We start from the raw sequence: 17,833 nt of genomic DNA on the forward strand, positions 1-17,833 counted from the left end.
GCAGCAATGCTGGGCATTCCAGGGCATATTTTTGCTTTGACCAGGGCTCAGGCCAAAAAGCAAAAAGGACAGGGTGACTTGGATCCTGGAAGAATGGACCAAGTGCTCCCTAAAGCTAGGGTTAGTAAAGGTAAAACACTACCTACTATCCCTCCCTCTACAGTGGATTCAACTTCTGAGGAAGAAGAATTTCCACCCTGTGCAGAACCTACACCAGAGGAGCTGGAAGCAGACACTGCTGAGCTTTTGGGTGAAGGGGGGCCTGCCAGGGAGGAGCTGAGTGTGGCACAGCATACCTGTCCCACATTAGAGGGTCTAAGGCAGCAAGCTGTCAAACAAGCAAATGGGGATGTCAGTGACTCTCACAGAGTTTACTGGGAGGATAACCTTTTGTATACTGAAGCAAGGGATCCAAAACCTGGAGCTGCCAGGAGATTGGTGATTCCTCAGGAATACAGAAAGTTCCTCCTAACTCTAGCCCACGACATTCCCTTAGCTGGACATTTGGGGCAAATGAAAACTTGGGACAGGCTTGTCCCCTTGTTTCATTGGCCTAGAATGTCAGAGGACACAAAGGAATTTTGTAAGTCCTGTGAAACCTGTCAAGCCAGTGGCAAGACAGGTGGCACTCCAAAGGCACCCCTTATTCCGCTGCCTGTGGTTGGGGTTCCCTTTGAAAGGGTAGGGGTTGACATAGTTGGCCCCCTTGACCCTCCTACTGCTTCAGGCAATAGGTTTATCTTGGTGGTAGTGGACCATGCCACCAGATATCCTGAAGCAATTCCTCTAAGGACCACTACAGCTCCTGCAGTGGCAAAGGCCATCCTGGGAATATTTTCCAGGGTGGGCTTCCTAAAAGAGGTGGTATCAGACAGGGGAAGCAATTTCATGTCTGCTTACTTAAAGGCCATGTGGAAGGAATGTGGTGTGACATACAAGTTCACTACACCCTATCATCCACAAACAAATGGACTGGTTGAGAGGTTTAATAAAACTCTCAAAGGAATGATAATGGGACTCCCTGACAAACTCCGCAGGAGATGGGATGTCCTCTTACCTTGCCTCCTTTTTGCTTACAGGGAGGTACCCCAAAAAGGAGTGGGCTTCAGCCCCTTTGAACTCCTATTTGGACACCCTGTAAGAGGTCCTCTAACACTTGTGAAGGAGGGTTGGGAACAACCTTTAAAAGCTCCTAAGCAAGACATAGTGGACTATGTACTTGGCCTAAGATCTAGGATGGCTGAGTACATGAAAAAGGCCAGTAAAAACCTTCAGGCCAGCCAAGAGCTCCAAAAGCAATGGCATGACCAGAAGGCTGTTTTGGTTCAGTACCAACCAGGGCAGAAAGTGTGGGTCTTGGAGCCTGTGGCCCCAAGAGCACTCCAAGACAAATGGAGTGGACCCCACATTATTGTAGAGAAAAAGGGTGAAGTCACCTACTTAGTTGACTTAGGCACTGCCAGGAGTCCCCTTAGGGAGCTCTATGTCAATCGCCTGAAACCCTACTATGATAGGGATGATCTCACCCTGCTCATGGCAACAGATGAGGGACAGGAAGAAGAGAGTGCCCCTCTCCCTGATCTCTTCTCTTCCACAGAACAAGATGCTCTAGTGGAAGGTGTAGTACTGGCAGATTGTCTTACTGCTGAGCAGAAAGACCACTGCATAAATTTCCTGGGTCAGTTTTCTGAACTCTTCTCTACTGTGCCAGGCACAAATTCTTGGTGTGAGCACACTATAGATACTGGAGACAGCTTGCCTGTCAAAAGTAAGATCTATAGGCAGCCTACCATGTCAGAGACTGCATAAAGCAAGAAGTGCAGAAAATGCTTGAACTGGGAGTGGTTGAGCACTCTGAAAGTCCATGGGCCTCTCCTGTGGTACTTGTACCAAAACCTCATTCCAAAGATGGTAAAAGGGAAATTAGATTTTGTGTTGACTACAGAGGTCTCAACCAGGTAACCAAAACTGACGCTGACCCTATACCCAGGGCAGATGAGCTAATAGATACACTGGCATCTGCCAAGTATCTAAGCACCTTTGATTTGACCTCAGGGTATTGGCAGATCAAGTTATCAGAGAATGCAAAAGCAAAAACTGCATTTTCAACCATTGGAGGCCATTACCAATTCACAGTAATGCCTTTTGGATTGAAAAATGCACCTGCCACTTTTCAAAGGTTGGTGAATACAGTCCTGCAAGGGCTGGAAGCTTTTAGTGCAGCATATCTAGATGATATAGCTGTCTTTAGCTGCAGCTGGGATGATCACCTGGTCCACCTATGGAAAGTTTTGGATGCCCTGCAAAAGGCAGGCCTCACTATCAAGGCTTTAAAGTGCCAGATAGGGCAGGGGAAAGTGGTTTATCTGGGACACCTGGTAGGTGGAGAACAGATTGCACCACTTCAGGGGAAAATCCAAACTATTATAGATTGGGTTCCCCCTATAACTCAGACTCAGGTGAGAGCCTTCTTAGGCCTCACTGGGTACTATAGGAGGTTCATAAAGAACTATGGCTCCAATGCAGCCCCTCTTAATGACCTCACATCTACGAAAATGCCTAAAAAGGTATTATGGGCAGCAAACTGTCAGAAAGCTTTTGAGGAGCTGAAGCAGGCCATGTGCTCTGCACCTGTCCTGAAAAGCCCCTGTTACTCCAAAAAATTAATTGTCCAAACTGATGCATCTGAATTAGGGGTAGGGGCAGTCTTATCACAACTTAATTGTGAGGGCCAGGATCAACCTGTTGCTTTTATCAGCAGGAGGTTGACCCCTAGAGAAAAGCGTTGGTTTGCCATAGAGAGGGAGGCCTTTGCTGTGGTCTGGGCACTAAAGAAGTTGAGGCCATACCTGTTTGGCACTCACTTCATTGTTCAGACAGACCACAAACCTCTACTTTGGCTAAAACAAATGAAAGGTGAAAACCCTAAATTGTTGAGGTGGTCCATATCTCTACAGGGAATGGACTATACAGTGGAACATAGACCTGAGAGTACCCACTCCAATGCAGATGGACTCTCCAGATATTTCCACTTAGACAATGAAGACTCATCAGGTCATGGCTAGTCTTATTGTCCTTCGTTTTGGGGGGGGGGGGGAGGTTGTGTAGGAAAGTACCATCTTACCTGGCATGTTACCCCCATATTTCACTGTATATATGTTGTTTTAGTTGTATGTGTCACTGGGACCCTGCCAGCCAGGGCCCCAGTGCTCATAAGTGTGCCCTGTATGTGTTACCTGTGTTATGGCTAACTGTCTCACTGAGGTTCTGCTATCCAGAACCTCAGTGGTTATGCTCTCTCATTTCTTTCCAAATTGTCACTAAGAGGCTTTTGACCAATTTCACCAATTTACATTGGCATACTGGAACACTCTTATAATTCCCTAGTATATGGTACTGAGGTACCCAGGGTATTGGGGTTCAGCATTTCTTATGCCACCCATAGGGAGATCTGACAATTCTTACACAGGCCTGCCAGTGCAGCCTGAGTGAAATAACGTCCACGTTATTTCACAGCCATTTACCACTGCAGTTAAGTAACGTATATGTCACCTATATGTCTAACCTTTACCTGGTAAAGGTTGGGTGCTAAGTTACTTAGTGTGTAGGCACCCTGGCACTAGCCAAGGTGCTCCCACATTGTTCAGGGCAAAATCCCCTGACTTTGTGAGTGCGGGGACACCATTACACGTGTGCACTATACATATGTCACGACATATGTATAGCGTCACAATGGTAACTCCGAACATGGCCATGTAACATGTCTAAGATCATGGAATTGTCACCCCAATGCCATTCTGGCATTGGGGAGACAATTCCATGATCCCCCGAGTCTCTAGCTCAGACCCGGGTACTGCCAAACTACCTTTCCCGGGGTTTCACTGCAGCTGCTGCCAACCCCTCAGACAGGTTTCTGCCCTCCTGGGGTCCAGCCAGGCCTGGCCCAGGAAGGCAGAACAAAGGACTTCCTCAGAGAGAGGGTGTTACACCCTCTCCCTTTGGAAAAAGGTGTCAGTAGCCTCCCCCAGCCTTTTGGAAATGCTTTGATGGGCACAGATGGTGCCCATCTCTGAATAAGCCAGTCTGCACCGGTTCAGGGATCCCTCAGCCCTGCTCTGGCGCGAAACTGGACAAAGGAAAGGGGAGTGACCACTCCCCTGACCTGCACCTCCCCTAGGAGGTGCCCAGAGCTCCTCCAGTGTGCTCCAGACCTCTGCCATCTTGGAAACAGAGGTGCTGCTGGCACACTGGACTGCTCTGAGTGGCCAGTGCCAGCAGGTGACGTCAGAGACTCCTTTTGATAGGCTCCTTCAGGTGTTGCTAGCCTATCCTCTCTCCTAAGTAGCCAAACCTCCTTTTCTGGCTATTTAGGGTCTCTGCTTTGGGGAATTCCTTAGATAACGAATGCAAGAGCTCATCAGAGTTCCTCTGCATCTCTCTCTTCACCTTCTGCCAAGGAATCGACTGCTTACCGCGCTGGAAGCCTGCAAAACTGCAACAAAGTAGCAAAGACGACTACTGCAACCTTCTAACGCTGTTCCTGCTGCCTTCTCAACTGTTTTCCTGGTGGTGCATGCTGTGGGGGTAGTCTGCCTCCTCTCTGCACTAGAAGCTCCGAAGAAATCTCCCGTGGGTCGACGGAATCTTCCCCCTGCAACCGCAGGCACCAAAGAACTGCATCACCGGTCCTCTGGGTCTCCTCTCAGCACGACGAGCGAGGTACCTTGAACTCAGCAACTCTGTCCAAGTGACTCCCACAGTCCAGTGACTCTTCAGTCCAAGTTTGGTGGAGGTAAGTCCTTGCCTCCCCACGCTAGACTGCATTGCTGGGAACCGCGTGTTTTGCAGCTACTCCGGCTCCTGTGCACTCTTCCAGGATTTCCTTTGTGCACAGCCAAGCCTGGGTCCCCGGCACTCTAACCTGCATTGCACGACCTCCTGAGTTGTCCTCCGGCCTCGTGGGACCCTCTTGTGCAACTTCGGGTGAGCTCCGGTTCACTCCACTTCGTAGTGCCTGTTCCGGCCCTTCTGCGGGTGCTGCTTGCTTCTGAGTGGGCTCTTTGTCTTGCTGGACGCCCCCTCTGTCTCCTCACGCAATTGGCGACATCCTGGTCCCTCCTGGGCCACAGCAGCATCCAAAAACCCTAACCGCGACCCTTGCAGCTAGCAAGGCTTGTTGGCGGTCTTTCTGCACGAAAACACCTCTGTACGACTCTTCACGACATGAGACATTCATCCTCCAAAGGGGAAGTTTCTTGTCGTTCTTGCAGAATCCACAGCTTCTACCATCCAGTGGCAGCTTCTTTGCACCCACAGCTGGCATTTCCTGGGCATCTGCCCACTCCCGACTTGATCGTGACTTTTGGACTTGGTCCCCTTGTTCCACAGGTACTCTTGTCTGGAAATCCATTGTTGTTGCATTGTTGGTGTTGGTCTTTCCTGCAGAATTCCCCTATCACGACTTCTGTGCTCTTTGGGGAACTAAGGTGCACTTTGCACCCACTTTTCAGGGTCTTGGGGTGGGCTATTTTTCTAACCCTCACTGTTTTCTTACAGTCCCAGCGACCCTCTACAAGGTCACATAGGTTTGGGGTCCATTCGTGGTTCGCATTCCACTTCTAGAGTATATGGTTTGTGTTGCCCCTATCCCTATGTGCCCCTATTGCCTTCTATTGTGACTATACATTGTTTGCACTGTTTTCTATTGCTATTACTGCATATTTTGGGTATTGTGTACATATATCTTGTGTATATTTGCTATCCTCATACTGAGGGTACTCACTGAGATACTTTGGCATATTGTCATAAAAATAAAGTACCTTTATTTTTAGTATATCTGTGTATTGTGTTTTCTTATGATATTGTGCATGTGACACTAGTGGTACTGTAGGAGCTTCACTCGTCTCCTAGTTCAGCCTAAGCTGCTCTGCTAAGCTACCTTTTCTATCAGCCTAAGCTGCTAGACACCCCTCTACACTAATAAGGGATACCTGGGCCTGGTGCAAGGTGTAAGTACCCCTTGGTACTCACTACAAGCCAGTCCAGCCTCCTACAGAGACCCCTGACAAATGCTCACACTAAGAATGGTAGACTCTCCTCTGGACGATGTAGGAGGTTTTCACACTCTAATGGAAAAAGCTGCTAATAGATTTTAACTTCCAATGACAGTCAATCAATTGGACTGTTTCCTGTCTGATTTTAAAGAGCCAGCAAGAAAATCAGTGCGTGCTATCCCAATCATTGATTACATATGGCAGGAGGGAGTTAAAATCATGCAAAACCCAGCAACAGTGCCGGCGGATGTCTTCCCACGGATAGACAAGAAATATAAAGCTCCTGAAGATTCGCCGGCCTGTTTAGTGGGCCATCCGAAGGCGGAATCGGTTATTGCACAAGCAGCACAACGTTGCACTCCTTTTACATCCTTCTACACCTATTTCGGCTCCTACTGACCGTGAAGGAAGACGCCTAGACAGTATAGGCAAACGTTTCTCTTAGATGTCTGCAGTCACGGTACTGGCAGCTAATACTCTGGCCATCTTAGCCCACTACGACCAACAGATGTGGTCAGATATTGGAGCTCTGATCGGAAAGGTCCTTGAGGACAGAAGAACAGAAGTGAAGAAGTTACTGCAGGAGGGAGAGAGAACATCTTCGGAAATACTTGCCTGCACAAGGGACATTGCTTCTACGGGGGTTCCGTCAAATGGCAGGGACTGCAGTCCTGAGATGCCAATAGTGGTTAGAATCCACTTCATTCAGACTGAAAGTCCAAGCAAAAATATCAGACATGGCCTTTGATGGGGAATCCCTTTTTGGGAAATATATGAATGAGGCACCTCAGTCAATAAAAGCTGACACGGAGACAGCAAGGTCACTGGGTGCTTCACAGTTCTGAAAAATGCCCTTTAGGGGAGTTTGTGGGAGACGCCATTCCACGTATTGAGGTACTTACCAGCGATTTCAACAACCGTATCACCAACAATACAGACCGTATACAGCAGTCCTATAGATCACTGCCTAAAGCAACCTACAACAAACAAGGGCCTTACAGAAAGCAGGTCTCTCAAGGGAAAGAGTCCAGCAGAAAGCGGTGACCTGTATCGAGTGTTGGCTCCTTCTGGACCTTCACTACCAGTGGGTGAAAATATTTCCAATTACATTCATCATTGGCGGAAAATAACAACAGAAAAATGGGTATTAGACTTTGTCTCCCAAGGTCACACCCTGGAATTTATTCAGCTACCGCCTAGCTCCCCCAAAGGGAGCGCACCCACCTCATCTTCACTTACTTCAACAAGAAGCCCACATCATGTTAAATAAGGGAGCAATAGAAAGAGTTTCTCCATCCCGGAAGGGAATGGGTTTCTATTCCTGTTTTTTCCTAATCCGAAAGAAATGAGGGGAATGGTGACCCATCCTAGGCCTATGGAAGTTGAACAAGTTCCTGCAAAAGCAATTCATCCGTATGATCACTCTTTCAGTAATACTGAGGATTCTTAATCACGGGGACCACATGACAGCTCTAGATGTACAAGATGCGTATTTCCAAATTCCTGTGCATCCCAAGCATTGAAAATTCCTGAGATTTAAAGTAGCCGGCACTCATCACCAGTTCAAGGTTTTCCCTTTGGCCTCAAGTCAGCAAAACAAATTTTCATAAAATGCCTAGCTCAGATAGCATCTGCACTGAGAAGTTGTGGACATCAGGTTTTCCCATGCCTCGATGGTTGGCTGATAAAGCACCGTCAGCCAGTCAAGCGATGGAAACCACTTCAGCTTGCATGAGGTTATTCAACAACTTGTGGCTAATGATCCACCATCTCAAATCCTCCTCTGTGCCTTCGACGCATATAGTATTCTTAGGAGCAGCTTTGGACACCATACTGAAAAAGCTTTCCTATCGCAGGACAGACAACAAAAACTACAGCGTTTAGCTCTGAAACTGCAAACTAGAAAGTCAGTTTCAGGGTGACTGTACAAGTTGCTCCTAGGTATGATGACCTCATCCATAGATCTCCTACCATTTGCTTGCTTGAAGATGAGGCCTTTGCAAGAGGAGCTCGACAAGCAGTGGTAGCAAGTAAACGGATCCTTCCACGACCTAATCACAGTCACTCCTCAAATGATATTGGCTCTAAGCTGATGGTCGCTACTACACCATCTTGACAAAGGTCTCTCATTCCTTTCTCAGGTTTCCAACTATGTCATATGCTTCCCTAGACAGATGGGGAGGACATCTGCAAAAGTTGCAAATCCAGGGGAAGTGGTCTCCAGCTCAGAAGACCATGCACATCAACCAGCTGGAGCTAAGAGCAACATTTCTCAGCCTCCAGGCTTTCCTGCTGAGGATAGAAAATGCTTCAGTTCTGATATGTACAGACAATACCACCGGCATGTACTATATCAACAAGCAAGGAGACCTAAGATTGTTACCCTTGTCCACTGAAGCGCAGAGAATATGGAATTAGACAATGAAGCATGGTATCACTATTTGCACTGAACATGTATCCGGGCTGAGCAACACCTTAGTGGACAGTCTCAGCAGGACAAAGTCGTCTTGCAACCAATAGGAACAGTCCACACTGGAGGGGATATTCCCTTTATGGGGCAAAACCAGCTCTCAATCTGTTCGCAACACAAGGAAACAGCAAATGCCAGTTCTTTGCAAGCTGGCATCCCCATCCATGGTCGTGGGGGAATGCATTTTTGATAAGATGGTCCGGGATATTTGATTACACCTTTCCCCGGATTCCTGTGATCCCGAAAGTTCTCAGCAAGATCAAGGGGGAGAAGTGTCATATCATTCTCATAACTCCCAAGTGGCCCAGACAGCACTGGTTCACGGAACTCCTCCTTCTATCATTGACCACCCACATTCGCCTAAGACCATCACCACACTTGTTAACGTTAAACAAAGTCCAGGTCCGAATCCAGACAAGACTTCTCTCCACTTATGCGCATGGCTAATGAATTTGAAAATCTAAACATCTCACAGGAGTGTAGAGATATTATCTCCAAAGCATGAGCGGATTCCATATTAATGAAATACAGGTTGAAATGGAAGAGGTTCTGCGTATGGTGCCAGTAATAAAATCTGCACCCTCTGTGAATATTACCTGAGCAGCTTTTGCCATATCTACTTTTATTAGCTCAATCAGGTTTGGTTCACTCCTCTATTAAAGTACACCTTGCTGTGATTTCCCGGTACACACTTTCACTTCCTCCTTGTGCTCAAACAGAATCATCAAACAATTTCTTAAGGGTCTCTTCAGAGTCTTTCCCCCCAGTGAGAGCTCCTCCACTTGATTGTCATCTAAACATAGTATTATCTCAATTGATTGTAGGAAGCTGACCTTGTGTGTGGTGGACACCTATGGTGTTATCACCCTATACCAGGTCCAGGTATCCCCTTTTAGTGAAGTGTAGGCAGTGTCTAGGAAGCCCGGGCTTTCTAGAGGTAGATTTGGATGTGCAGCAAAGATGTATCTAGGAGACATGCAAAGCTTATGCAATACTACTATATTCACACAGCACTTACTCACATGTAAGAACCACACAGTGTTACAAAAATAAAGGTACTTTATTAGGGTAACACAAATACTAGATTACTAATAGGCAGTCCTCCAACTGGAGGTACGTAAACACACTGTTATATACACATTAGCAATCAGTAAAGAGCATAAAAAGCAATAAGCATTGGCAAAAGCAATAGAAAATAGTCAGGGTTCTAGGGGAGGGCCAAACCATATACTAAGAAAGTGAAATGTGAGAAACAGTCCCCCACCCATGCATGTGGAATCATTAGAGGGGAACTGGAGGAACTAGGAACCCCAAGAGGTGAGTACCAGAGTGACCCCCAGTGACCAGGAGAACAGAGATAAGTACCTGGTTTTCCCCAAACCCAACAGGAGGACTTAAAAAAGGATTGTGCAAGACCTAAACAAGACTGGAAGTACTCAGAAGTGGATTCTGGCAGATGAGGACCTGCAAAGGAAGAAGACCAAGTCCAGTTCGTGCTGGAGTGTCCGGTCATGGCAGGAGCCACTATCCACCCTTCTGTGGTTGCAGGACAAGGTCGATGACGGACGAAGAAGACCAGCTGTGCAGCGCAGGAGATGAAGGGGACCACTGCAGACCACCACCTGTGATGCAGGATCCATGCAGTCATCGTTGCAGTTGGTGCCTGCAGATCCAGGAGAGTGACTCCTTCACTCCAAGGGAGATTCCTTCTTACTTCTTGGTGCAAACTGGAGTCTTGTTGACCTTAGAGGATGCACAGCCAGGGAAATGTTGCAGTTGCTGGAAGGTGCCAAAGAAACAATGTTGTAAAGCGGAGTAATCACTGGAGTTGCAGATTGTCGGTTCCTGAAGAGTCCAGTTGCGGCTCCAGTGGTCAGAAGATGAAGTAAACGTTGCAGAGGAGTCCTGCTGGAATCTTGCATGTCGAATCTGAGGACCCACCCAGGAGAGATACCCTAAATAACAGAGGAAGGGGGATTGGTCACCTAGCGAGGTGACCACCTATCAGGAGGGGGCTGTGACGTCACCTACTTGACCTGCCCACTCAGATGCTTCCAGGGGGCTCTGCACATCTTGGATTTAAGATGGCAGAACCAAGTGGCCACTTGGAGGAACTTTGGGCTCTCCCCTTTCCTTTGTCCTGTTTCACGCCGGAGCAGGGACCAACGGTCCCTGGACTGAGGCAAACCGGTTTATGCAAGGAGGGCACCAAATGTGCCCTTCAAAGCATATCGGTGGCTTGGGGAGGCTAGCCCTTCCAAGCCATGTCACACCTATTTCCAAGGGAAAAGGATGTTGCCTGCCACTCCCATAGGAAATCTTTTGCTCTGTCTTCCCCTGCTTGGTCAAGCAGCAGGAGGGCAGAAACCCGTTTGGAGGGCGGCAGCAGTGTGGGCTGCTTGCAAAATCCTGAAAGGTTGATAGGAGCAATACTGGGGGTCCTCTAAGAAGCCCCCAGAGTGCATGGAATCATACAACCAATACTGGCATCAGTATTGGGGTATGATTCTGACATGTTTGATACCAAACATGCCCAGGGTCAGACTTACCATTATGTAGCTGGAAACAGGTAGTGAGTGACCTGTGTCCAGTACACAGGAAAAATGGCTTTCCCCCACTTACAAAGTCCAGTGCAATGGAGCTGGAGTTTGTAGGGGCACCTCTGCTCCTGCAGGGGTGCCCTCAGACACAGGGACCTGCACCCTACCCTCTGGGCTAGAAGGGCCTACCATAGGGGTGACTTACAGTGATCAGGTGCAGTGACCTGTAGTGAAAGGGTGCATGCACCTTTTCATGCAGTGGCAGTCCTGCAGACACATTTTGCACGGGCTCCCATAGGTGGCACAGTACACGCTGCAGCCCATGGGGAACCCCTGGTGCCCCAATGCCCTGGATACCTAAATACCATATACTAAGGACTTATATGGGGGCACCAGTAAGCCAATTGTGGGGTGCAAAAAGCCCTAGGCAACCAAATTTAGAGTGAGAGAGCACTGAGGTCCTGGTTAGCAGGGTCCCAGTAAAAACAGTCAAAGCGTACTGACAACAGGCAAAACGTGGGGGTAACCATGCCAAAAAGAGGGTACTTTTCTATATTGATGAAACAACCTTTTGAGCCCATACAAACAGAAGACCTCAAGTTCCTCACTTGGAAGGTCGCTTTACTCCTGGCTCTAACAAGCACCAGAAGGGTTAGTGAGATTCAGGCCTTTACAACTCAAGAGGTGTTCTAGCATTTTACAGATAATGCTGTCATCTTAAGAACTAACCCGAGGTTCATCCCTAAAGTGCCCTGCGATTTCAATCTCAATTAGCCTATCGTATTGAAGACTTTCTTCCTGAATCTAAATTCACCAGCAGTAAGATCGTTGCACACTCTGGATCTCAAACGATGCCTCATGTTTTACTTTCATCGCTCAAAGGATATCAGGAAGACATCTCAACTTTTAGTATCCTATACTCACATGCACAAAGGTGCCCCAGTGACTATATCAACCATTGCTTGATGGCCTTTGGCTGCCATCCAGTTCTGCCACTCTGAAGCAGGATGGTCTTTATCAACTGAGGTCAGAGCACACTAGACCAGTCCAGTGTTTATATGTACAGCCATGTTTGCTGGTGTGCCTTTGGAGAAGATATGCCGTACTGCAACATGGAAAAGCGTGCATTCTTTTACGCAGCACTATTGCCTCGAATCGGCCCAACGCAGTGATGCAGCTGTGGGCCAAGCAGTGTTGCGCCATCTGTTTCACTATGGTGAGCCTCCATTAGTATTTTATATACTTACCTATATCATTATAGAAGGTTGTGGATATATATGTACATATATATTCCTATATTTATTTATATATATGAAGTTTTATTTAACAATATGCATTTAATATTATAACCTACCATCCACAAATATATTTATGGGACAACAAGTTTTTAATGGTTACAGTTACTGCTTGCTACTCTTATTCAAGCATGTGCATCTATGAAAGATCCAATACCGGAGAAGAAAATGAGTTACTTACCTGTAACTTCAGTAGCGGTATCTTTCCTAGATTCACATGCGACCTCCCCTGAGATGCTCCCCTTATAACTAGGGATATAATTCCCACTTGTGCTCGAAAATCTGAGGGAATCAGCCTCTCTTGGGAGTGTTCTAGCGGGTGCTGTCACCTGATTGGTCATAAGTCAAGTTTGGTCCTTGGGTATGTTATTAAAAAGACTGTTCATTGCCATTAGGGCTTGTCAGGCATGTGAATCTATGAAAGATACCAATACTGGAGATCTGAAGTTACAGGTAAGTAACTCATTTTCGTACCCAGAGAAACACAGGTAATGTAACACCTTTGTACCCAGAGAGACAAAGGCAGTGTAACATCCCAATACCCACAGAAACACAGGCAGTGTAACACCCTGGTGCCCACAGAAACAAAGGCAGTGTTACACCCCAGTACCTAGAGAAACACATGCAGTGTAATATCCTAGTATGCAGAGAAACAAGGGCAGTGTAGTATGCCTGTGCCCACAGAAACATAGGCAGTGTAATACTTCAGTACCCACAGAAACACAGGCAGCATAAAATCCTACTTCCCACAGAAACACAGGCAGTGTAACACCCTAGTACCCCTAGAAACATAGGCAGTGAAACACTCCAGTGCCCACAGATACACAGACAGTGTAACAATCAAGTACCCACAGAAATACAGGCATTGTAACACTTCCACCCCACAGAAACACCGGCATTGCAGTACGCACAGAAACACAGGTTCTGTAACACCCTACTGCTCTCAGAAACACAAGCAGTGTAAAGCTCCAGTATCCACAGAAATATAAGCAGTATAAAATTCCTGTACCAACAGAAACACAGGTACCATATAAAAACCGGCAGTGTATCAACCTAGAACCCATAGAAACACAGTTTAACCCCATAATACAAAGAGAAACACATGAATTTTTATACTCCAGTGCCCACAGGAATACAGACAATGTAACCTCCAATTACCCACAGAAACACAGGCAGTGAACAAAGGAGTCCTTTAGTCTAATGTGCGTGCACCTCCAAATCCAAAGGTCGACCGGCTTTCTGATGGCAATGAACAATTGCATTTGTAATCCATCGAGAAACAGTCTGTTTAGTTACTAGGCACCCCTTTCTAGGGGCCCTAAAAGTTACAAAAAGCTGGTTTGTCTTTGTAAAAGCTTTCGTCCTGTCCAAATAAAACTTGAGATCAGATCAGTGCCGCTAGACTCCAAGCATGTTGCCTCAGATCTGGGGTTTTGTGTCTCTCCCAGGCTGCTCACATCGCTCAAAGCACTGCTCAGCGAGTTCCCCTTGGGATGTTGCCCAGTTATGTTTGAGTCGTCCTCAGTGGGCCAGCTTGAATGGTTGGAAAAGAGAAAAAAAAATACTTATCTCCCGCCTCCGTGTCTGGTCCTGACTTGGGGCATTGCTCAGTAAAATACTCGTTGTTGGTGTGTCAGATTCCTATCACAGCTCTCATCTGTAATAGTTTTTTCCACTAAAACTTGAGGCACGACTTCGGTAACCAAGACAGGAACATCCCCCCTCGAATTGCTACTCCAAACTTTATTCACCTCCCCCTCTGACATAGCAACTGGAGAGGTGTGAGAAGACAGGGGGGCACTTAAGGTATCAGTTAAATCACTCAGACCCTCCTCAGATCTCCCAGGAGTTCTCTCATCCACCTGTCCCAAAGTTGGGGGCTGGTCAGCACTCACTTCTTGTAGGCTTCCTGTATTTCCTTCTACCATCACACCTCCTGTCTCCTGTGCTGCCTCTACAGAGGTCATGTGTAAACTCGCACTAGAGTCAGAGGTCAAGGGCAGTTTTGTGAAGAATTTTGTCAAAGAAGTTGCTGCTCTCAGCTTTTTCGCAGCCCCTATGGATGTAGGTGCCTCCAGGCTACAATCAATCAATCAATCATGAGATTTATAGAGCGCACTACTCACCCGTTAGGGTCTCAAGGTGCTGGGGGGGGAGCTACTGGTCGAAGAGCCATGTCTTGAGGCATTTGTTCAATGTCAGGAGGTCCTGGGCCTGGCGTAGGTGGAGCGGTAGGGAGTTCCAGGTCTTGGTGGAGAGTTGAGAAAAGGATCTTCCTCCAGCACTGGTGCGGCGGATGCGGGGGACGGAGGCGAGGGCGAGGCTGGCGGAGCGAAGATGGCGGGTGGGAGTGTGGAAGGTGAGTCTGTCGTTGAGGTAGGCTGGGCCTGTGTTGTGGAGGGCCTTGTATGCGTGGGTGAGGAGTTTGAAGGTGATCCTCTTCTATACGGGTAGCCAGTGTAGGTCTCTGAGGTGGGGTGAGATGTGGTTGCGGCGTGGGATGTCCAGAATGAGGCGGGCGGATGCGTTCTGGATTCGTTGCAGCTTTGTCTGGAGTTTGGCTTTTTTTCCAGCATATAGTGCGTTTCCGTAGTCCAAACGGCTGCTGACCACGGCGTGGATGGCCGTTTTCCTGGTTTCGACAGGGATCCACTTGAAGATCTTGCGGAGCATGCAAAGAGTGTTGTAGCAGGAGGAGGAGATTGCGTTGACCTGCTGAGTCATGCTGAGTGTAGAGTCCAGGATGAATCCAAGGTTGTGTGCGTGGGTGGTGGGCGAGGGTGCGGTTCCTAGGGAGGTGGGCCACCAGGAGTCGTTCCATGCTGAGGGGTCGGTGCTGAAGATGAGGATCTTGTTTTATTTGTGTTTAACTTGCGGTGACTCCATCCAGCTGGCGATGGCGTGAAGTCCATTGTGGAGGTTGATTTTGGCAGTTGTAGGGTCTTTCATGAGGGAGAGGATCAGCTGGGTGTCGCCTGCGTAGGATACTATGTTGATGTGGTGGGTTCATGCGATGTTGGGGAGTGGGGCCATGTAGACGTTGAACAGCGTTGGGCTGAGGGAGGATTCTTGGGGGACGCCACAGATGATCTTGGAGGCTTCAGACAAGAACGCGGTGGAAGGCGGATTCTCTGTGTTCTGCTGGTGAGAAATGACGAGATCCAGTCGAGAGCCTTATCGCGGATTCCGGCGTTGTGGAGGCGTGTGCGGAGGGTGTGATGACAAACGGTGTTGAAGGCTGCGGAGAGGTCCAAGAGGATGAGTGCAGCGGTTTCACCTTCGTCGAGCATGGTCCTGATGTCATCTGTGGCAGCGATGAGTGCGGTCTCGGTGCTGTGGTTTTTGCGGAATCTAGATTGGGAGGTGTCGAGTGCCTTGCTGTCTTCCAAGAAGCGGGATAGTTGGCCGTTGTAGGAAGTTGGCTCTGTATGTACTATTTCAAAGTAAGAAATAGCATGCACAGAGTCCAAGGGTTCCCCTTAGAGGTAAGATAGTGGCAAAAAGAGATAATTCTAATGCTCTATTTTGGAGTAGTGTGGTCGAGCAATAGGCTTATCAGAGGGTAGTGTTAAGCATTTGTTGTACACACACAGGCAATAAATGAGGAACACACACTCAAAGACAATTCCAAACCAATAGGTTTGTATATAGAAAAATATATTTTCTTAGTTTATTTTAACAACCACAGGTTCAAGACTTACAAGTAATACTTCAAATGAAAGGTATTTCACTCAGGTATCTTAGGAACTTTGAATCAACACAATATCATGTACAGTTTTGGCAAAAATGACAATAAGTTATTTTAAAACTAGACAGTGCAATTTTCAACAGTTCCTGGGGGAAGTAAGTATTGGTTAGGTTTGCAGGTAAGTAAAACACCTACAGGGTTCAAAGTTGCGTCCAAGGTAGCCCACCGTTGGGGGTTCAGGGCAACCCCAAAGTTACCACACCAGCAGCTCAGGGTCGGTCAGGTGCAGAGGTCAAAGTGGTGCCCAAAACGCATAGGCTTCAATGGAGAAGGGGGTGCCCCGGTTCCAGTCTGCCAGCAGGTAAGTACCCGCGACTTCAGAGGGCAGACCATGGGGGGTTTGTAGGGCACCGGGGGGGACACAAGTCAGCACAGAAAGTACACCCTCAGTGGCACAGGGGCGGCCGGGTGCAGAGTGCCCACAGGCATCGGGTATGCAATTGGTTTCAATGGGAGACCCAGGGGTCTCTTCAGCGAAGCAGGCAGGCAAGGAGGGGGGGGCTCCTCGGGGTAGCCACCACCTGGGCAAGGGAGAGGGCCACATGGGGGTCGCTTCTGCACTGGAGGTCGGATCCTTCAGGTCCTGGGGGCTGCGGGTGCAGTGTCTTTACCAGGCGTCGGGTTCTTTGAAGCAGGCAGTCGCGGTCACGGGGAGCCTCTGGATTCCCTCTGCAGGCGTCGCTGTGGAGGTTCAGGGGGGTCAACTCTGGCTACTCACGGGCTCGCAGTCGCCGGGGAGTCCTCCCTGTAGTGTTATTTCTCCGCAGGTCGAGCTGGGGGCGTCGGGTGCAGAGTGGAAAGTCTCACTCTTCCGGCGGGAAACGTGGAGTTCTTTAAAAGTTGTTTCTTTGTTGCAAGTTTCAGTCTTTGTGGAACAGGGCTGCTGTCCTCTGGAGTTCCTGGTCCTTTTAGATGCAGGGTAGTCCTCTGAGGCTTCAGAGGTCGCTGGACCCTGGGGGATGCGTCGCTGTAGCAGTGTTTCTTGAAGTGGGGGGAGAGGCCGGTAGGGCTGGGGCCAAAGCAGTTGGTGTCTCCGTCTTCTCTGCCTGGCTTCAGGTCAGCAGTCCTTCTTCATCTTCAGGTTGCAGGAATCTATTTCCTCGGTTCTGGGGGCCCCTAAATACTCAATTTAGGGTGTGTTTAGGTCTGGGGGCGTTAGTAGCCAATGGCTACTAGCCCTGAGGGTGGCTACACCCTCTTTGTGCCTCCTCCCTGAGGGGAGGGGGGCACATCCCTAATCCTATTGGGGGAATCCTCCATCTGCAAGATGGAGGATTTCTAAAAGTCAAAGTCACCTCAGCTTAGGACACCTTAGGGGTTGTCCTGACTGGCTAGTAACTCCTCCTTGTTTTTCTCATTATCTCCTCCGGGCTTGCTGCCAAAAGTGGGGCCATGGCCGGAGGGGGCGGGCATCTCCACTAGCTGGGATGCCCTGTGGCGCCGTAACAAAGGGGGTGAGCCTTTGAGGCTCACCGCCAGGTGTTACAGTTCCTGCAGGGAGAGGTGAGAAGCACCTCCACCCAGTACAGGCTTTGTTACTAGCCACAGAGTGACAAAGGCACTCTCCCCATGCGGCCAGCACCATGTCTGGTGTGTGGCAGGCTGGCAAAACTAGTCAGCCCACACTGGAAGTCGGGTATGTTTTCAGGGGGCATCTCTAAGATGCCCTCTGGGTGTATTTCACAATAAAATGTACACTGGCATCAGTGTGCATTTATTGTGCTGAG

The 17,833-nt window shown here is 48.4% G+C and overlaps 1 protein-coding gene across 1 annotated transcript in view; it reads right to left on the reverse strand.

Moving 5' to 3' along the window:
• Positions 1-17,833, reverse strand: part of KCNK17 (potassium two pore domain channel subfamily K member 17) — a 288,304-nt gene that overhangs the window by 38,398 nt on the left and 232,073 nt on the right. The gene's annotated exons all lie outside the window — the stretch shown is intronic.

Source organism: Pleurodeles waltl, chromosome 5 (genome assembly GCF_031143425.1).
Source record: "Pleurodeles waltl isolate 20211129_DDA chromosome 5, aPleWal1.hap1.20221129, whole genome shotgun sequence".
Lineage (NCBI taxonomy): Eukaryota > Metazoa > Chordata > Amphibia > Caudata > Salamandridae > Pleurodeles > Pleurodeles waltl.